Source organism: Camellia sinensis, chromosome 15, assembly GCF_055761805.1.
Source record: "Camellia sinensis isolate YWXY chromosome 15, ASM5576180v1, whole genome shotgun sequence".
In the NCBI taxonomy this organism is placed as follows: Eukaryota; Viridiplantae; Streptophyta; class Magnoliopsida; order Ericales; family Theaceae; genus Camellia; species Camellia sinensis.
Window position 1 is genome coordinate 104,145,577 of NC_138975.1, and position 22,680 is coordinate 104,168,256.

Consider the following 22,680-nt stretch of genomic DNA (forward strand, 5'->3'; position numbering starts at 1 on the left):
ATACTTACATCGTACTCCGTGCCAAAACAAAAACTAGTTAGTAATCATATGCATGATCCTAGTTCATGTTAAAAATGGCTAGTGCAACACATGCAAAGATGCAATCTAGACAGGCTCGGCTATTCTAAGATTGCATATGATGATGATACAACTAACACGTATTCAACTTGGAATTGAAGTACAAATGCAGTTAGAATGATGCGCCGAGCCCGGTGCATGCAAGACAAATGTATGAATGCACGCATGCATTGCATAAGGTATGCTAAATTAAACGTGTCCTAATACTAACCATCAAAGCGGGTAAGTAAAAGGGACAAAGAAGTGGGGGTTGGAAGACATGCACACACTCACCTACACTTATTACAAATTTACCCTCGCTCGGAGGGACCAAAAGAATATACAAATTAATTATTACAGGCCACTTAATTAATTAACAAATTAACTAAACTATGAAAAGCAGTAAAGGCCTCGGGAAGAGGATCCAATGCGCGCGTGCTCGGGTTCGCTCGGAAATCCAACGCCATGCACAAGTTTGCCTCTGTTTTCCCTGCTCTGCTCCTCTGAGGAGTGCCAAAGTCCAAGGGTATGCTCTTTGGATGCTGGGGGGTACCACCGACCAAGTAGAAACACCACCGGCCGGCGGAGATGATCACCGGCCACTGAATAAGCTATCGGCCAAACATGTTTTGCCGGTCGGCACTAAACACTGCCGGTCGGCAGAAAGTTCCTGCAGAAACCTGTTTGACAGCAGCAGAGGGCAGACAAGGCATGGCAATGCATTTTCAAAGCAATGTGTGCACCACCACATCCCTTATCATGTTTGTGACTCAAAGGGGTATGGTGCTCGATTCTCGGACCACCAATCGCGCATTTCAATGCGTGATGGCCTAAGAAACCAAGTATGCACTTTGATTTCAAATAAGATGCACATCAAACAAACAAGTGAAACCCAACCTCTATCATACTCAATTCAAGAGGCAAGGCATGTATGCTCATGCAATGCGACCTAGGCATGTTAACTAAGTATGCAACATGGGCATGCAAGCAAGTAATGCACAATGCATGTTAGGCACACTACCTAAATGAGCAAGCATGCAAGATATGGAATAATAATGGGAGTGACAAGCATACAAGATGTGATCTAAGCATGCAAGTGTGCAAGGCATGCATCATATTAAGCAACCTAAACATGCAACAACACACAAGTATGCCACAACACACAAGGTGAGCATGCATCAACATGCAAAGGATGGTCTTACACTAACTTGGACAGCTCTCTACTAGGTCCAAAACAGTGGCCAAAATGATGCAACAAAGGCATGAAAACACACACAAGCATGCATGCACAAGGCCTTAAACATGGAGCATAAGCCATCAACTCATCAAAGCATGAAAGGGATGGAAAATGCAAGTATGCAAGCATGGAACATGGACTGAAATGTGGTCTCCAATGATGCCAAATCATGAGAACAAGCCAAGTAAAGCATACTAGTGACCTACACACCTAAGGCTAGTAAGCTAGAATGCAAAGAAGCCATACAAAGCATGGAAAACATGAATCCAAAGACCCAAGACAGACCGTAAGCATGATAAAACATGACCCAAAACTTCACAAAGCTAAGCCAAAATATGCAAGCATGGTGGTCCAAAGGCAAGATGCATTTCTAGGCAAAATAGAGGAATACAAAGCAAGTGTATGATGCATGCGAAGGGTCGACAAACCAACATGGGACAGAGGTAAAACATGCTAAATAAACACCAAATACCTACTGAAATAGAGCCAACACAAGTTAGAATGAGGTGCTCCTTTGGAAGGCCATGCAAGGGGTTGTTATACACATGCAAGAGGGACACTCAATATGACCAAAACAACTCAGGAAATGGCTTATCGGGGTCCTAAAACCCACTGAAAAATGCCTGAACCGAGCTCAAGAAGTGTGCAAATATAGGCCCCTTTGTAAGGCCAAAAATGCAAGTAATGAAGACAATAAGGAGAGGGGATGGCCCTCTCCTTCTTAGGACCTTAAGACACCCTCCCCACCACTCAAATCCCTTAAGATTTCAGTGGTGAGGAGGCCTAAACAAGGTGGTCCCGGAGCTCACAAAAAATGCATAAAAATGAGGCTAAACAAGGCCTAAGAGGGGGTAGACAACCCCAAACACAAAAGTGTTCTTAAACAAACTTGAAAAGGAGCTAAAAACAAGACTTTTTTCAGTTATACACTAAGCTCAAAACAGAAAGTAAGACAGGCTAAAAGTGTGTGCAAAAATGGGAGATAAAAGAGGGTTAAAGGCTCACCCTTGTAGACCAACGAAACCAGCAGCTTCTTGGACAAAAAACCAGTCCCTTAGCCTCTGAAAATGGCCTCCAAGCTCCTTAGGTTGATGATGGAGGTGTTAGGCTAGGGGTTGGTGTGCAAAGGAGCCAAGAACCAAGCAATTTAGAGCCAAAATGGAGGAGATATGGAGAGAGATATATGTATGGAGCCTTAGACTAATTCTTGGAACCTCTTGAATGGAAGGATAGGCTCTATATTTATAGAGCAAGACAAGGGGGCAAAGCTTCTCTTGGAAGCTTTGAGCAAAAGGCCAAGCTTCTTAGAGAAGCTAGGCAAAAGGGTCAAGAGGTTCAAGCTTCTTCAAGAAGCTTAAAAAAGGGTCAAGCTTCTTGGAGAAGCTAAAAAAGGGTCAAGCTTCTTGGAGAAGCTAAAAAAGGGTCAAGCTTCTTGGAGAAGCTAAAAAAAAGGGTCAAGCTTCTTGGAGAAGCTAAAAAAAGGTTCAAAAGGGTCAAGCTCCCTCAAGAAAAGGTCTCTGTTAGGACAAGTGGCCGATTGATCAAAAACAGTGGCCGGCCGGCCAAACATAGTGCCTACCGACCATCAAGTGTGCCGACCGGCCATCACCAATGGCCGGTGGCCAGGATACAAGGCCGGTGGCCTCAAGCCATGGCCGGTGAGGTGTAAGGATGGCCTACAAGCTACTTCCCACCCTCAGAAGCAAAACAACAAGTGTTTGGTGAAAAACCAGACACAAAACAGTCGAGTCGAGAGATCCTGAGGCAGGGCGCGTAGCCGAGACCTCCGGGAACTCAAGACGAACACGAACATGGATGATCACCGAGTGTTCAAACGGTGACATCTAAGTCTTGAGGACGGTCAAAAATGGGGTGTCTACAACTTGTTTGTTTTTGCACCTAAGGGTACAGAGTAGCTTGCTAGCTACCCCTAATACCCGCCGGCCATGGCTTGAGGCCACCGGCCGTGTTTTGAGGCTACCAGCCATTGGTGAAATAGTCCATTGGCCGGTCGGCACTTTGTGTGGCCGGCCGACCACTTGTTTGGCCGATGGCCTCCTTTTCTGGCCGGTACCACCTTTTTGCCTTTTTCAGGCGTGGTGCATGCCAGCTGTGCCAGCTGGAATGCACTGACCCTACCCCCACACACGTGTGTGGCTATTTTGGCTCCTTTGCACCCTATTTTGGCTCATTTTCTAGAAGATTGCACCATTTGCTCAAGCTTCTTGAGGAAGCTTGACCCTTTGTCTTAGCTTCCTCAAGAAGCTTGGACCTTTGGGATAACTTCTCTTAGAAGCTTGGTCCCTTTGACCCTTTCACTTAGCTTCTCTAAGAAGCTTCAAGCCTTTGCCTTGTCTATATAAGGAGACCAACCCTCTCCTTGTTGGAGGTTCAGCAAAACCAGAGCAAAATACATATATATATCAGATATACATCTTCTCCCTCTATATCTCCCTCTCTCTCTTCATTTGTGTGTGTTTGAGGGCCTAAAAGGGTGATTTGTTCTTACTTTTGCACTAAAACACACACCATTACACCATACTTCGACTTTGGGAGGTGTTGAGGGTTTATTCTTGAGGTTTTGAGCTAGTTTTGATCAGAAGAAGGTGGCTGGACTTGCTATTCTTGAGGTGTTCTTCAAGGGTAAGACTTTTGCTTTATATTCCCCAATCTTGCACTAGCTTTTGACCTGCTTTTCATATTGATTTGAGCTTCGTGTATAACTGAAACAATTCTTGTATTTGCATGCTTAAGATACTTCATTAAGGTCATTTTGTTGTTTGGGGTCGATCTCTCCCTCTTAGGCCTTGTTTGACCTTTTTTGTACTCTCTTTGTTATGCTTTGGGGACTTTTGTATATTGGCCTTCTCACCACTGAAATCCAATGGATTTTTAGTGGTGAATAAGGGGTTTTGAGGTCTTTCATAGGGGAGGGACACCCCTCTCCCTTTGTCTCTCTTTTGTCCTTGTTTTTGGCTCATAAGGGTAGCATGCATGATTAGTTGTTCTTGGCTTCATTTCAGAGTTTTTTGGGTGTTGTTGGGTCATATTATGCCTCTGTTTTTTGTTGGATTAATGGCCCCTATAATGTTTAATATACATGCTTTGCATTCCTCTCTTTGGCCTAGAAGTGCATCATGCATTTAACCTACCATGCTCTCATGTTTTGGCCTAACTTTGTGAAGTTCTTAGCCATATCTTACCATACTTAAGGCCTGTAAGGTGCTGTTTTGATCGTATTTACCATGTTTGGTATAGCCTCTTTGCATTTTGGCTTCTGAGCCTTGAGGGTGTGAGCATGAGCATGCTTGAGTTGGGTTGTTTCAGTGGTTTGGAGTCATTTCCCATGCTATTTCAGTCCATAACCCATGCTCGTATGATTGTATTTATCATCCCTTTCATGCCTTGAAGTGTTGTTTTGTTGTGCCTTGAAATGAGCATTGTGCATGCCTAAGTGTTTAAGTTTTTGGGGCTGCCATATCTGTGGATTTTGGGGGCTCATTTTACATGTTGAAACTCTATTTTTGGTTGTTTAATTCGTACCATGTGTGGTCATGATAGTGGTGGTAGAATGCTCTTTTTTTGTGCCTTAGTCTTAGGCTCATTGATGTGCATGTTTGCATGAACATTTGTCCACCATTTACACCATCTTTGGCCACTGTTTTGGAGAGGGCTGAGGCCTTCTCATTTCAGTATTAGTCCATCCTTGCATACTTTGCATGTTTGGAACGTTACGTTGTATTGGTTGCATGCTTGCATTGCATTACATTTGCATGTTTGCATGTTGTTTAGCTAGTTGCATTGCATGTTTCGACATTGCATGCTTGCGTGATAGATTGCATTGCACTTGACATGTTTTGCATCTTAGCCCTATGTTGCATAACTTGAGTCATGTTTTTATACATGCATTGCATTGCTTGGTTTGGGGTGTCAAACCAAGCACGAAGGATGAGGTGTGTTTGTACTCAAAGTGACGAAACACGTCTCAACCCTTGGGTCGCCAATGCCCTTGACCTCAATATGATAGGGTGTTGGCATTCATTTGTTTGTTCCATGCATGTACATTAAGAGGCAAACTTGGCCTCTTAGGCCATCACGCATCAAAATGTATAATTGATGGCCTGAGGGTCGAGGGTCATGCTCCCTTGAGTCCATTGCATGATAGGGAGTGTGGCCATGCTCACATTTGCTCGAGAATTCCATGCCATACACTACTTGTCCTCTGCTGCTGTCAACTACAGGATTCTGCCGGGAGAAATAGCCGGCCAGCTACTTGGAGTGCCGACCGACCAAATACAATTAGCCGATGGCTCAACCGATGGTCGATGACCATTCCCTTAGGCCGATGATGTTCCCACTTGGTCGGTGATGCTCTCTAGTGTTCAGAGAAGCATCATTGGGACTTGCGCAAATTTTCAGAGGAGCAAGGTAGTGGAAACAGAGGCAACAGTGGCATGGTACGGGTTCCCGGGCGAGACGAGTCAAGCATGCATCATTCGCGCATTTCAAGGCAGGGCTGCGGCCGTCTTCCTTCTATATTTAATTCGTTAATTAATTAGAAGTTCTATAATAACTAATTTAGTAGTATTTATTTGGTTGTGTAATATTCTTTTGGTCCCTCCGGGCGAAGGCGAATTTGTAATAAGTGTGGGTGAGTGTGCGCATGTCTTCCAACCCCCACTTCTTTGTCCCTTTTACTTACCTGCCTTCAATGGTTAGCATTTGGTCATATTTAAATTAGCATACCTTGTGCTATGCATGCGTGCATCCATACATTTGTCTTGCATGCACCAGGCTCGGCGCATCATACTAACTGCATTGTATTTCAATTCCAAGTTAAAAACGTGTTAGTTTTAGCATCATCATATGCCATCTTAAAAATAGCCGACCCTATTGTAGTTGCATCTTGCTTGTGTTGCATTAGCCATCTCAACATGAACTAGGATCATGCATTTGATTAATTAACTAGTTTCTGTTTTGGCTTGGAGTACTAGGTAAGCATTTACGCTTTAGCATCCTTGCATGAGTGTGAGTGTTGCCATGATAGCATGCTTACCATGAGGCTATGTGCTTACGTGTTATAACTACCTAAATGCCTGTGGGTGAAGGTTGGGTTACTTAAATTGGAACAATGTATTGAATGCATTGAATGCGAGTTTTAAGCCCACTTGAGGATGGCAAAACGATATTTTCTAAGCCCACTTGAGGGTGGCAAAATTCATGTCTTAGCCTACTTGCAGGCAGCACCATCAAACCATTTTCAAACAAACAAACATGAAATGCTTTGTTCCAATTTAGGCGACTTAGTCTATACTTGTTTGCTGTACGCATCACGTAGTAAATCTAGGCTAATAACCGGAATAAGAACGCATAATGTTTTCAAAACAAGATATCATGGTTAGTAGAGGCCGATCTTTGATCGGGCGAGCGGGGGTGCTCATAGCTAACCTTCCCCAATCGTACCCAAGTTCCCGAGCCGAGGCAACTTTGGTGATGACGGACACGTGGCCTTAGGCAAACGTGTCAGGGTTTCCTAAATTTTCCCAAAATAAAACATTTAGGTGGTGACTCTGTATCTGGCGAAGCAGTCCATGTTTGGCACTTCTTTCTCAAAAAACCTATTTTTTTCAAAAACTTTTTGCCAGACTTGGACTCTTTGGTGATTTATCAATCTCATATTGCACATCGTGAGATTAGATTAAGAACCGACACAAAGGGAGTCTGAACTATAGCATGAGGCCCACGAGCGCGTCTATAGTTTCTGGTGACTCTGCTGGGGATTTAGAGAACTTGACTCGAACTCATGATATCTTGTTTTAACTACACTTATGTGTTTCTTTGCATTGCATGTGCATTGGTGCGCCTAGGACACCGTGTTGGCCATCTGCTATTCCTGAACGGTTTGCCGGAGGCTTGCCTTGTCATGGCATGACCATAAGGCTGACCGGTTGCGGGCTCTGCTAGTATGGGAACACAAACCCCGATTTTTATCAGGGCACCCTGTTGACCATTCGACCTAGTGCATATTCGGAATCCGTAGTGACCATTCCAAACTAGGACAGGTTACTTACCTAGTGTTAAGTTGTTTGAAACCGCTGCGTGCGTAGTGAAACCCTAGCTCTTGACAAAATAGGATAGGGAAACCCTACCCCAACATAGGGGCGTATTGGCTCTCATTTACTTGTTATGTGCTTTTAGAGTGTATCTCTACAGGGAATGTGCGAATCAGTTTGCAAGTTTGAGAATCAGGTTTGCGGGCACCAGTGTTTGAGAATCAGTTATCTGCGGGTATCAGATTCAGTTTTTTCGGGGACAGTGATTCGAGGGGGGATAATAATCAGCAATTGAGAACAGTCTTTTCAGCTTATCGACTATGTGTTGTTGTGCCCAACTGCATGTCATGTGTTTATTTAAGTCGTTACACTGTCTGTTTGTATGTTTATTTATTTCCTTATATGCTTTATTTATCTTTTTGCTAGGTAGTTTAGCACGATTGCTTCTGACCCAGTAGATATTCCCCAAGCACCCTGGATTAGAGGTCGCCGACTCCATCGATCTGAGGATCTGGTAGACGGACAACCAATGTACTACTCATTACCCCCGGTTCCTAGACGGAGGGCAGTCAGGCAGAGAATATCAGTTCAGCGATCAGTACAGAGGGCTTTATCTACCCCACCTGAATACAGTAGAGATCAGGGTTCTGTTTCTCCCTCAGAGAGGGAATCTATACTAGAAATTCAATCAGATCAGAGCAGTATGGCAAGCTTAGAGGAAATGGTGCGCCAGCTCCAAGAGAGCATGAAAACTATGCAGCAAGACGCTGTCCGACAGGCGGAGTTCGCCGAGCAACAGGCCACGGTTATAACTGAACAAGCAGAGTTAATCGTGAGGCTACAACAGCAAACCGAAGCATCTGCTTCGCATCAATCTCCTCATCCGCCAGGAGTTCTAATACTCGGGGAGACAGCTAATGTTCAGAATGATACGGACATTCCCACAGGGCCACCTCCGCCCCCAATCCTACCCCAGTTATCCAAAACACCCACCAACCTACCAGACTCTCCCTTTGAGTTCGAGACAGCTCCCACCGCATTGAAGTTGAGCAAGCTCGAAAAGCTGTTCAAGAGATCCCAAGGAGTCAAGACCATCCCTGATATTGAAAATGGGTACACCGACGCAGCTGTGACGCTGCTGGACCGATTCAAGAAGCCGCACATCGACGGGTTTGATGGATCCGGGGATCCTATGGTACACTTCCGTTTGTTTTCAGACATCTTAAGGCCGATGGGCCCCACCAGACTGCAGAAGCTGTCTCCATTCGGTTGGACCCTATCGGGTGTAGCGGCCATCTGGTACGCCAAATTAGAAGATGATGTCAAGGGAAACTGGGGCGAGATGGCTGAGGCCTTCATTGTGCAATACTCATATAACACGCAAATCGAGATTACGACCCGTGATCTTGAGACAATGAGGCAGGAGCCTAAAGAGAGCTTTTCAGAGTTCGTGACTAGATGGAGGGCTAAGGCCTCAATGATGACCCTAAGGCCCACAGATAAAGATCAAATTCAGATGATTGTACGCAATCTCCAGCCTAAGTTGATGCAGAAAATGATCGTACTCCCCTTCCCTACCTTTGCTGATCTGCATGAGATGGGAGTACAGATTGAGGATGCCTTGAAGCAAGGCTTAATTGATAATGATTGGGAGTAACCCAGAAGAACTTTCAATCGTAACACCAATGCAGGCCCGAGCGGCGTTACAACTGCAAGAGCCTCAGAAGTGAGCATGGTCACCACCATCCCCCCTCCTCCTCCAAGACCCATGGCAGGTACGCCTTTCTCTGGTGCGTCCGGAAGAAATATACAAGCAACCAGATACCCACCCAAAAACCAAAGAACCTTCACTCCACTATATATGCCCCTGTCCAAAGCTCTGGGGGTTTTAATTAGAAAAGGGCACTTGAAACCCCTAGAGCCACGGCCATTGTCGGAAAGACTTTCCCCTACCCACAACCCAACCAAATATTGCGCATTTCACCAACAGCACGGTCATGACACCAACCAGTGCTTCCGATTACGTCATGAGGTTCAAGATCTCATCGATAACGGGGTGATTTTGCCTCCCGAGAAACCTAATGTTATAACAAACCCTCTCCCACCACACAACCAAGCTCCACCTCCCAAAAGAATCAATTTTATCTAGACTAGGGTCGTGTCTTACGATCCTAGCATATATATCACTCCATCACACCTACCTAAGCCGGAGGTGTTCCTTCCTAACTGCACTGACTTGTGCATGTTGGACATCTCCAGAACCCAACCAGAGCCAATGGTGATGACCATCGAAGATGGGACAGGGATGATTTCAGAGGAGAATGGGATTGTTGAGCCAGAATCTGAGGAATCTAGGAGTTCTGCTGAGGAAGCCTACAATCCGAGTGATTATATTCTGTCAGTAGGCCAGGTTCGGCCCATTGTTGAATTGTCGAAGAGGGCAGAGCTGTGTATGATCCGAGGGGATGGATTTGAGCAGGAGACAGATAATTTGACGGCTATGGAAGAGGACCTTTCCAACCTCCAGTTTTTCAATGACCAAGACCCAGGGGACGCAGCAGTCAACTGGTTTGATTATGAGGAATCGACAGAGGCTACCGGGTGGTTGGATGATCAACCAGATGTTGTGGGAGAATTCCAACTAGAACGAGGCCCGGTAGGGGTGAGAATGTCAGCGATGGCCGGAAGGGCCGAAGAGCAGAGTACATCGCCAGAGAGCACCAGTGTCAAGAATTTTGCCCAGGATTAGAGCATCTTGAACACAGGAATTATTGAACAGCCATCTGTATTGATACAGTCAGAACAGGAAAGGTTTGCGGATTCTGAGAGAATCAGGAAAGCTAAGGCCCATGCGGGAATTGAAAGTGTTGTGTGTACGAGGACAGAGAATGCTGCGAGCATATGGACGAAAAGTACTGCGAGTGTGATCATACCGGAGCCGGAAAGGTGTCTGTCGGCTGTCGATGGAATGTGGTGGGAAGACGACGATCTATGTCTTGCCCACACGGATGAGGATTGGGGAAGTAACCAACCGGACGATACCTGGTACATTGGCGAGGTCGATCATATGACAAGGAGTGGACGGTATTTCAAGCCTTCACATCAAGATCAGCCAGAGGCGTCTGGGAAGGATAAGGAAGCTGAAAAACAGAAGGAGAAGTTACATGAAGATGAGGCTGTGCTCAAACAGCTTAAAAGGATACCGGCAGACATCTCTATTTGGGGACTGCTTATGGCATCGCGAGTGCATCAACAAGCTATCTTATCAGCCATGGACAAGGCCAAGCTCTCAATAGACACCACGTCCGAACAGTTGGTGGGCTTAGTTTTTCCGGGAGGAGCTACCCTGATGTTAACTTTCTCCGACAAGGAATTGCCACCTAAGGGTGCAAATCACAACAAGCCACTCTACATCTCTGTGGAGTGTAGAAATAAATGGATACCGGTGGTTCTTATTGACACAGGGTCCGCCATCAATGTGTGTCCAACAAGGACTGCCTATGCAATCGGTTTAAAGATCGCAAACTTTGTGCCGACAGCCCAGGTGATTCGGGCGTACGACAACATAAGCAGAGAAGTCATGGGGACAGTGAAAATTCAGACCAAGGTTGGGCCGGGGCAGCATGAAATTGACTTTCATGTCCTAGAGGTTCCCGCCACTTTCAATCTACTCTTGGGGCGGCCGTGGCTGCATCAAGTGAAGGCAGTTTCTTCTACCTTGCATCAGATGGTGAAATACCCCCATGGAAAGGGAGTAGCCATTGTTTTTGGAAATTCAATGATCCATCCACCGCCGAAAGTATCTACGCCAGTTTTGGAAATTGAGCACGGTATGGAGGATGTGTTCATATCGGGTTTTACCCTAGCCGAGGCTCGGGTTGTGCAAAACATCTTGGTTGTTAATGAAGGGGTGTATGTCAGTGCTCAGTCAGTATACCTCATGAATAAGCTCCAACACATCCCCGGGATGGGATTGGGAAAGAGTGGCCGGAAGGGCGTCGCAACATTAGCCGAAGTGCCACACAACCCACATACCTTTGGCTTGGGTTATCTGCCCACCAAAGAGGATTGGATAAGGAAAGGCAAGGAGATGGCTGGGAGAGCCAGAGCGAAGCAGGCAGGGAAGCCTTTTGAATTAATGCACCGACCCATCCCAGGTACCCTAAACGGACGCTTCGTCCGGGAAGGGGAGGACTTTCCGTTTTGTGGCTTCCCAGAGCCATGGTTGAACATGGAGAGGAAGCGCATGCCGGGGTTTGAGATCTTCTTCGACCTGCAGTTATCCGGGGATGACATTGCCGAAGAGCATATGGACCCATTAGCTGAGGCTGAACAGAACAAAAAAGTGAAGTCTGAGGACGTTGAAATCAATATGGGGGTAGCACTGGCTTGTCTACTTTTAGATCCTCCGATCGAACAGAAGCGCTTGGGGGATGACTTCTCGGTGTCCATAATCAGGAATGAAACGGCTGCGGGCCTACCAACAAACATTTTGGATGGATCCATCGCACCCTCTCTCATTTGGCAGTATGAAGGGGGATTTTTATCAAGCAGCACCGGGTCAGGTAGTGAGCCGGAATCTGATTCCAGCGAGTCTTGTGAGTCGGAATTAGGTTCCAGCTCAACTGAGTCTGAGTTCGGTATTCCTGGGGGTGACAACTCGAATGCCACAGTCCTGTCCAGGTCGTCTTTTTCTTTCTCTTTTGAGTCTGTTGTAACAGAAGAATCGGACGGTTTGGACGTGCTTAATGAGAATGATGTGGATGTGGTTTCTGAGTACTTTTCTGTACCTTTGATTTATTGCTTGAATCAGGACTTTCAAAATTTTGACAAAAACGACGAGGAAGAAATTCCTCCGATTTGCAATGCTTAATTGAACAAGAGCAAGAAAGATTTGTTAAACCTTTAGTTGATGAAATCACTACTGTGAATGTTGGTACTGAGAAGGACCCGCGGCTGGTCCAGATCGGGTCCACGTTGTCTTCGGAGGAACGCGAGCGCTTAGTCGCTTTATTAAAAGATTTCAAAGATGTTTTCACGTGGTCCTACGAAGACATGCCTGGAATCGATCTTGAGATTGTATAGCACCGGATCCCTCTTGACCCCGAGGCCCGACCCATCAAACAGAAACTCAGAAGGATCCGCCCGAACTGGGCCATCAAGATTAAGGAAGAGGTCACCAAGCAAATTGACACAGGTTTTCTACTGGTATCCGAATACCCGACTGGGTTGGCCAACATTGTTCCAGTGCTGAAGAAGGATGGCAGGATCCGGGTATGCATGGATTTCAAGGACTTGAATAGAGCTAATCCGAATGACGACTTTCCCTTGACCCATATTGATGAGTTGGTGGACTTCACAACGAGGCATGCTTTGCATTCGTTCATGGATGGCTTCTCAAGCTATAATCAGATAGTAATGGCACCTGAAGACCGGGAAAAGACTGCATTCACCACCCCGTGGGGGACTTACTGCTACAAAGTAATGCCGTTTGGGTTGAAGAATGCTGGAGCTACATATCAACGGGCTGCGACCACAATATTGCATGACATGATCCACAAAGAGGTTGAGGTGTACGTGGACGACATGATTGTCAAAACCAAAGAAAGAGAGGGCCACTACACTGCCTTGCAAAAGTTCTTTCAAAGGATCAGAGAATTTCGGTTGCGGCTGAATCCTCAGAAGTGTACGTTTGGTGTTACAACGGGAAAGATGCTGGGGTTTCTGATTACACAGAGAGGTATCGAAGTCGACCCTTCCAAAATCAAGGCCATCTTGAAAATGCCACCACCAAGGACTGAAAAGGAGGTGCGAGGCTTTTTGGGTAAAGTGCAATTCATAAGGCGGTTTATCTCAAAATTAACCTTGACTTGTGAACCACTTTTTGGTCTCCTGAAGAAAGGAACGAAGTTCCAGTGGGATGACCGATGCGAAGCTGCTTTTGAACAAATCAAAGAATACTTACAGAACCCAACCGTGTTGTCACCGCCAGAGCCGAGGAGACCGATGATATTGTACCTTTCAGTGACTAAGACTACAATGGGCTGCATGCTCGCGCAAGAATCAGAGGACAAGGTGGAGAGAGCCATCTATTACCTGAGCAAGAAGATGCTAAAGTATGAGACCCGTTACACACCATTGGAAAAGGCTTGCTTAGCCTTGGTATGGGCTACCAGGAAGCTGCGGCACTACCTGTTAGCTCACTCCGTAATGTTGGTTTCACGACTGGATCCCATCAAATATCTTTTTGAGAAACTAGTACTTACGGGTAGGCTGGCTCGTTGGTTGTTGTTGCTTTCTGAATTCGATCTGAAATATGTGACGCACAAGTCAATTAAAGGAAGAGCAGTGGCAGAATTCTTAGCCGATCACCCGGTAGGAGGGGGTGAAATAGTTGAGTACTTATTCCCAGACGAGGCCATTTTGCATATCGACGATGAAACTTGGATGATGTACTTTGACGGAGCGTCAAACCAATACGGGTATGGGATAGGGGTGTTGCTGATAGCACCCGACAATTCTCGTATCCCTTTAGCCTTCAAACTCCGATTCAATGTCTCAAACAACGAAGCAGAATATGAGGCGTGCATTGCCGGTTTAGAAGCAACCCTGGAACTAGGGGCAAAACGGTTAGATGTCATCGAGGACTCAAACCTTGTTGTGTCTCAAGCAAAAGGAGATTGGAAAGTCAAAGAAGAAAAGATGATAATGTACCACCAGACCTTGGACTTGTTGATTCCTCGGTTTGAGAAGTTAAACTCTGCTCATCTAGTAAGAGAGAACAGCAGGTTTGCAGATTCATTAGCAACTCTATCTTCCATGATAGACATCCCGTTTGGAGTCCGGATGCGTCCAGTTATTATTGACTAGAAATTTGCGCCAGCCTACGAGTCGATTGCTGCTATAGATGAGGTTCAAGACGAGAACTCCTGGTATTACGACATTTGGAACTTCTTAGAGAAGGAGGCATATCCACCAGGGACAAATGCCCAAGATAAAAGGGCAATCAGAAGAATGGCCATTCAATTCATCATCTGTGGGGGTAAGCTGTATAAGAGAGGTCATCTAGGAATGCATAAGCTGTGCGTTGAAGCTGAAGAATCGAAGCGCCTGATGGGGTCCATCCATGGAGGGGAATGCGGTGCACATATGAACGGGGTAAAGCTGGCCAGGAAGATCCTCAGACAGGGTTACTACTGGTCCACCATGGAAGAAGATTGTATCGGCTTTGTTCAGCGATGCCACAAATGTCAGATCCATGCAAACCGCATGAACATCCCACCATCAAAGCTATGCAACATGACTTCGCCATGGCCATTTGTAGTTTGGGGAATCGATGTGATCGGGGCTGTCACTCCGAAGGGGTCAAACGGGCATGAGTTCATCCTGGTCACGATAGATTACTTTACAAAGTGGGCTGAGGCCCAATCCTATGCGGTGTTGAAGGCTTCACATGTTGCGAAGTTCATCAGAAACAACATCATCTATCGCTATGGGGTCCCAAATGAGATAATTTCAGATAACGGTTCTCACTTCAAGAAGGAAGTGATTGACTTGTTGGAGAAATACAATGTGGCTTTTCACAAGTCATCCACATGCCAGCCTCAGACCAATGGAGCGGTTGAGGCCGCCAACAAGAATGTCAAGCGCATTTTACAGAAGATGGTGGAAACCTATCGGGATTGGCCAGATAAGCTGTCGTTCGCTCTGTGGGGCTACCGGACTTCAATTAGAACTTCTACTGGGGCGACTCCGTACTCATTGGTTTATGGGATGGAGGCTGTTCTACCTATTGAAATTGAGGTTCCGTCTTTGAGAGTGCTGGCTGAGTGCCAGATAGCCAAGGCAGATTGGCAGCAGAGCATATTTGAAGAACTTATGCTCTTTGATGAGAGAAGACTGAAAGCACTGTGCCATGTTCAAAGTTATCAGCGCAGAATTGCCCGGGCTTTCAACGAGAAAGTTAAGTCCAGGAATCTAAAAGAAGGAGATTTGGTGCTCAAGGATAACCGAGCTCCCATCCATGACCCTAGGGGCAAGTTCAGGCCCAATTGGACTGGTCCCTACATCATCAAGTCCATCTGGTTAGGTGGAGCTGTGGTTCTGATGGACCTAGATGGCCTAGAGTTCTCATAACCGATCAACATGGACAAGTTGAAGAAATATTACCCCTGAGAGGCTCGCTAGGCCGAAAACCCGAAAGGGCGACCTAGGCAAAAGTTAGAGCATAGAAAATTAGAAAATATAAAAACTAAGCTCGCAAGGTTGAAAACCCGTAAAGGGCGGCCTTGGCAAAAGTTAGAGCGCAAAAGGAGAGTGAAAATACTCGAGTGAACCCAAAGCCTGAACTACGTAAGGCTTGATTCCCATCTTTGGGATACGTAGGCAACTTCATCCTGAAGTCCAGCCATAAACTTTTCCCCGATTAACTTGGTCCATTTGATCACCTCAGCCATCTTTGTCTATTCAGCATTCAAGAGTTCTGCTATGATCTCCGGTGCAGTGCTTTTCAGACTAAGGGCAACTTTCCGTTGCCATGAAGTGTTGTGGTACTATTCAAACTAAGGGCAACTTTCCAGTTGCTAGGATCCGAGGTTGTGCATCTCAGTGACAGATTTCAGGTATGTCTAGTTCTGATCCATATCGAAAATGACTTGGAAAAGTTTTGATAAAAGTTGACTTTGTTCAAATTAATCTTTTTACAAGTTAGACCATTTTTGGACCGAAGCGGAAATTTTTCAGTACCCACAACCTTCAATTTTATTGATTTCAATACAAGGTTCTCCTGTTCTTGCATACAAGTTGAAGTTGCTTTTTTATTATAACATTCATAAATAAAACTTGAAAGTTCTAATAAAGCAATAAATCTGGGGTATAGATGAGTCAGGTGCTCCTGCGCCCCCTCCCAGAACTGGTCGAAGCCTCTGATGCCAAGCTGGGCCCAATCTGTGCCTCTTCATTGAGCCAATCTATGCACTTACCAAACAAAGTGCAACTGAAAGCGGGAGTGGGGGCTAGGAGCTCTCTAGTCCTCCATGCTGTAGCATACCGGGCAAGCTGTGCGCCTCGGACCGGGAATGTAGCTGGGTACTCTATCCCCTCTGGTGGACAAGTTTGATCATGACCGAACAGGCGCCAGATCCGCAACGAAAAATAGAAGGCACAGTGTGTCATGCCAATCAATTGAATCCTAGGTTGACGGGTCATGCTGTAGCTCATCACCGGTAGGTTAAGCCAAGGGCACCACTAAGCAATGCGGTCTGCAGACAAGATGCACATCCAATCAAACCACCATCCCTCATCAAGGGCATCAACTAGGCGTTGCCTAAAGAAGTAGCCGCGAGCTGAGTATGCTGGGCAAGAGTCCACAACCTGCAACTTGTCCATCAACCACACCTGGGAAGGGATGAAAAACGAGAGAATAAAGAATAGAGAGATGTACGATGTGAGAAAAGTGAGAAAAGGGTTTTGTGAGAAAAATCGAGCTTGAGGGCCGAGTAATGTAAGCCATACAAATGTGAGATTGGGTGGGAAACATTACCTGCAGCAATAGTGGACTCCCCGCAAATCTGGTTGTCTCTCGGCAATAAAAGGCATCCAAGCCCATCAACATCTCAGCCAGAGTCATGGCAATGCAGCCCTTGCCCTCCTTCAAGCCTTGGGCAACCTCAATCAACGGACGTTAGATTCTCCGGAGCCCGAGGCAAACAAGAAATGGGATAGCATGCACAAACAAAGAGCATGTCGTCGGAAGCCTTGCCAATGATGGTCACCGCGGTCACTTGCATCAAAAAATCGGCAAATTAAACTCGGAACATCCAATGTCCCGTCACAAATCAAAGAGCGAGCGTCGGGTATTGAAAGCCCACACATTTGTCCTAAGGCTTGGGCGTGGCCGAAGCGAAGTTGGGGCAAGATTTCCTCGTCGCGCTCAGACTCCATTAAAGCTTGGAAATCTTTGAAGGTAGGACATACCTCTTGCCCGCTAAAGCTAAAAACATGTGTTACCGGATTCCAAAACCTTGCCGTGGCGTGAAGAAACGGAAACTGCAGCGGAGTGCGACTCAGAGTAAATAGTGCATTTATGCCGAAACCCCGGAAATTCAACTTTTTTGAGCCGTCCAAGTTGGCAATCCAAGCTGTGAGATTTTGGGCAAGAAACTCTTCCATTTGGAGCAAGTCAGTGTGGAATTGAGAAAAACTACGAAGCTGAAGCCTTTTGTAGGGGATAAGGTTGAGTGGAGGACAGATGTCAGCATTCTGCTGGTCTCTGCCATTTATGGTCGGCCGGCCAAATATAGCGCCGACCGACCACCACTTTTGGCTGATTGATCAGATCTGCTGGCCGATGGCCATGTCATGAGGCCGAAGGATTTCCCTGGTGGCCGGTGGTCTTCCTTCTTGTCCCCTGAGCTGTTTATATGATTGAACATGCTGAGAATTTGGGGAATGCCACCAGTTCTAATGCCCTCCGATGATGATTTTTGCGACGTCACGCCTATTTGCTTATCGAGTTGTTGTAAATTTGCTTATCGAGTTGTATTTCACTCTCTTTAAGTCTTTGATTTGCTTATCAAGTTGTTCTCGCACTTGGTCAGCTCATCGAGTTCTTTGTTGTTGCTTATCGAGTTATTTTGTCTTTGGTCAGCTCACTACCTGATTATTACGATGCAAGTGCTTAATTTTCAAGCGAATGTCAATTTCATTCACATTGTTATGTGATTCCACGCAATGCGATGCATAGAACGGACAAATGTAACACCTTTTTGAACAAAATGGTTGTTTCATTTCCATCATGTATTTTTGCAAAGAGTACACAGTTTTGAAAAAGAGAAAAAAGAAAAAAAAAAGTAAAAACTTGCCTGAGGCAGTGCAATGTGCTTAAACTACCAGTAAAAAGAAAAGTAAAGCAAAAAGAGAGCAGGGCAGCAGAGTATCGGAATTGATACCGGTAACCTCCCCTTGCGGTCAATGCACCTCCCGCGCCCTTGTTCGGGTCAACAATACGGTTTGGCACCTTCATTACTCGAGACAGTGCAAGAAGATGCACTTTGTAATGTTAACTGGTCTTCGTGTCGACCTCGAGCCATGACTTCTATGAGCGATGCCCGGTGCGTGCGAAGAGCACCCCTCCTTGTATCCTTTTTATCTCTTGCGAATTTTGCAAATCGCTTCAATTATACTGTGTTGTAGTGCTTTGCATTTCAACATCATGAATAACATGTCTTTACCATGCTTCAAGTTAAATCTGCCCCTCTTTTCCTTTTATACACATTGCATGCATACGTGCATTGCTTTACTTACATGTGTTCAAGTTCTCTTTATACACATTGCATGCGTTGTCGCGTTATGCTTTACTTACATGTGTTCAAGTTTTTTCTATACACATCGCATGCATACGTGCATTGCTTTACTTACATGTGTTCAAGTTCTTTTTATACACATTGCATGCATACGTGCATTGCTTTACTTACATGTGTTCAAGTTCTCTTTATACATATTGCATGCGTTGTCGCATTATGCTTTACTTACATGTGTTCAAATTGTTTTTATACACATTGCATGCATACGTGCATTACTTTACTTACATGTGTTCAAGTTCTTCTTATACACATTGCATGCGTTATCGCGTTATGCTTTACTTACATGTGTTTAAGTTCTCTTTTATACACAATGCATGAGTTGTCGCGTTATGCTTTACTTACATGTGTTCAAGTTTCACATTGCATGCATACGTGCATTGCTTTACTTACATGTGTTCAAGTTCTTTTTATACACATTCCATGCATACATGCATTGCTTTGCTTACATGTGTTCAAGTTCTCTTTGTACACATTGCATGCGTTGTCGTGTTATGCTTTACTTACATGTGTTCAAGTTCCTTTTATACACATTGCATGCATACGTGCATTGCTTTACTTACATGTGTTCAAGTTCTTCTTATACACATTGCATGCGTTATCGCGTTATGCTTTACTTACATGTGTTCAAGTTCTTCTTATAAACATTGCATGCGTTATCGCGTTATACTTTACTTACATGTGTTTACCTTCGTAACATTGTTATGCTTGTTTCAAATCGTATTGTCATGCGTTCTATTTGACTCGCATTGTCATGCACTTTCAATTGCATTGTTATGCATATTGCTAACGATATTGTACCTGTTAAGTTTTCTTTCTCTTTCAGGCACGATATTGTATGCACGGTTCATTTGAAGCTGGTGCAACCAGATGAACCGCACAGGTATTGTATTCTCCGCGTGAAACGTAGCGAGAATTACATAATTCTCTTACATCCTTTCTACATTATAATGTAGTTGGATTTGTGTTTGATTGCTTAAAACTGTTGCACGATATGCTTCGTTACAGCTTTCTTTGCATTATCATAAGTTATGTTCAGCTTCTTGCATTGTCAGTTGCATTTTGCCCCTGCCGTCGAGCGCATATCATATCTGTAGCTTGTATGTTTGTCTAAGTCTTCGGCCTTGTCAAAAATGGGTCGTCTCTGGGCTTTGACACTCACTTCCGTCATTGTTATGACTTTTGAGTTCTGTCAAAGAGGGGCAACTGTAAACACCCCATTTTTGACCGTCCTCAAGACTTGGACGTCACCGCTTGAACACTCGGTGATCATCCATGTTCGTGTTTGTTTTGAGTTCCCGGAGGTCTTGGCTACGCGCCTTGCCTCAGGATCTCTCGACTTGCTTGTTCTATGCTTGGTTTTACACCAAGGACTTGTTTGTTTTTGCACCTAAGGGTAGAGAGTAGCTTGCTAGCTACCCCTGATACCCACCGGCCATGGCTTGAGGCCACCGGCCGTGTTTTGAGGCTACCGGCCATTGGTGAAATAGTCCATTGACCGGTCGGCACTTTGTGTGGCCGGCCGACCACTTGTTTGGCCGATGGCCTCCTTTTCTGGCCGGTACCACCTTTTTGTCTTTTTCAGGCGTGGTGCATGCCAGCTGGAATGCACAGACCCTACCCCCACACACGTGTGTGGCTGTTTTGGCCCCTTTGCACCCTTTTTGATCCAAACTTCTTCTAGAAGATTGCACCCTTTGCTCAAGCTTCTTGAGGAAGCTTGACCCTTTGTCTTAGGTTCCTCAAGAAGCTTGGACCTTTGGGATAGCTTCTCTTAGAAGCTTGGTCCCTTTGACCCTTTCACTTAGCTTCTCTAAGAAGCTTCAAGCCTTTGCCTTGTCTATATAAGGAGACCAACCCTCTCCTTGTTGGAGGTTCAGCAAAACCAGAGCAAAATATATATATATATATATATATCAGATATACATCTTCTCTCTCTATATCTCCCTCTCTCTCTTCATTTGTGTGTGTTTGAGGGCCTAAACGGGTGATTTGTTCTTACTTTTGCACTAAAACACACACCATTACACCATACTTCGACTTTGGGAGGTGTTGAGGGTTTATTCTTGAGGTTTTGGGCTGGTTTTGATCAGAAGAAGGTGGCTGGACTTACTGTTCTGAAGGTGTTCTTCAAGGGTAACACTTTTGCTTTAGATTTCCCAATCTTGCACTAGCTTTTGACCTGCTTTTCATATTGATTTGAGCTTCGTGTATAACTGAAAAAAGTATTGTATTTTCATGCTTAAGATACTTCATTAAGGTCATTTTTGTTGTTTGGGGTCGATCTCCCCCTCTTAGGCCTTGTTTGGCCCTTTTTGTACTCTCTTTGTTAAGCTTTGGGGACTTTTGTGTATTGGCCTTCTCACCATTGAAATCCAGTGAATTTTTAGTGGTGAAGAAGGGGTTTTGAGGTCTTGTATAGGGGAGGGACACCCCTCTTCCTTTGTCTCTCTTTTGTCCTTGTTTTTGGCTCATAAGGGTAGCATGCATGATTAGTTGTTCTTGGCTTCATTTCAGGGTTTTTTGGGTGTTGTTGGGTCATATTATGCCTCTATTTTTGGTCGGATTAATGGCCCCTTTCATGTTTAATATACTTGCTTTGCATTCCTCTCTTTGGCCTAGAAGTGCATCGTGCATTTAACCTACCATGCTCTCATGTTTTGGCCTAACTATGTGAAGTTCTTAGCCATATCTTACCATGCTTGAGGCCTATTGGGTGCTGTTTTGATCATATTTGCGATGTTTGGTATAGCCTCTTTGCATTTTGGCTTGTGAGCCTTGAGGGTGTGAGCCATGAGCATGCTTGAGTTGGGTTGTTTCAGTGCTTTGGAGTCATTTCCCATGCTATTTCAGTCCATAACCCATGCTCGTATGATTGCATTTATCATCACTTTCATGCCTTGAAGAGTTGTTTTGTTGTGCCTTGAAATGAGCATTGTGCATGCTTAAGTGTTTAAGTCTTTGGGGCTGCCATATCAGTGGATTTTGGGGGCTCATTTTGCATGTTGAAACTTTATTTTTGGTTGTTTAATTCGTGCCATGTGTGGTCATGATAGTGGTGGTAAAATGCTCTTTTTTTGTGCCTTAGTCTTAGGCTCATTGATGTGCATGTTTGCATGAACATTTGTCCACCATTTACACCATCTTTGGCCACTGTTTTGGAGAGGACTGAGGCCTTCTCATTTCAGTATAAGTCCATCCTCGCATACTTTGCATGTTTGGCACGTTACGTTGTATTGGTTGCATGCTTACATTGCATTACATTTGCATGTTTGCATGTTGTTTAGCTAGTTGCATTCCATGTTTGGACATTGCATGCTTGCGTGATAGATTGCATTGCACTTGACATGTTTTGCATCTTAGCCCTATGTTGCATAACTTGAGCCATGTTTGTATACATGCATTGCATTGCTTGGTTTGGGGTGTCAAACCAAGCACGAAGGGTGAGGTGTGTTCGTACTCAAAGTGACGAAGCACGTCTCAACCCTTGGGTTGCCAATGCCCTTGACCTCAATATGATAAGGTGTTGACATTCATTTGTTTGTTCCACGCATGTACATTAAGAGGCAAACTTGGCCTCTTAGGCCATCACGCATCAAAATGCATAATTGATGGCTCGAGGGTCGTGGGTCATGCTCCCTTGATTCCATTGCATGATAGGGAGTGTGACCATGCTCACATTTGCTCGAGAATTCCATGCCATACACTGCTTGTCCTCTGCTACTGTCAACTGTAGGATTCTGCAGGAAGAAACAACCGGCCGACTACTTGGAGTGCCGACCAACCAAATACAATTAGCCGATGGCTCAACCGATGGTCGATGACCATTCCCTTAGGCCGGTGGTGTTCCCACTTGGTTGGTGATGCTCCCCAGTGTTCAGAGAAGCATCATTGGGACTTGTGCAAATTTTCAGAGGAGCAATGCAGTGTAAACAGAGGCAACAGTGGCATGGTACGGGTTCCCGGCCGAGAC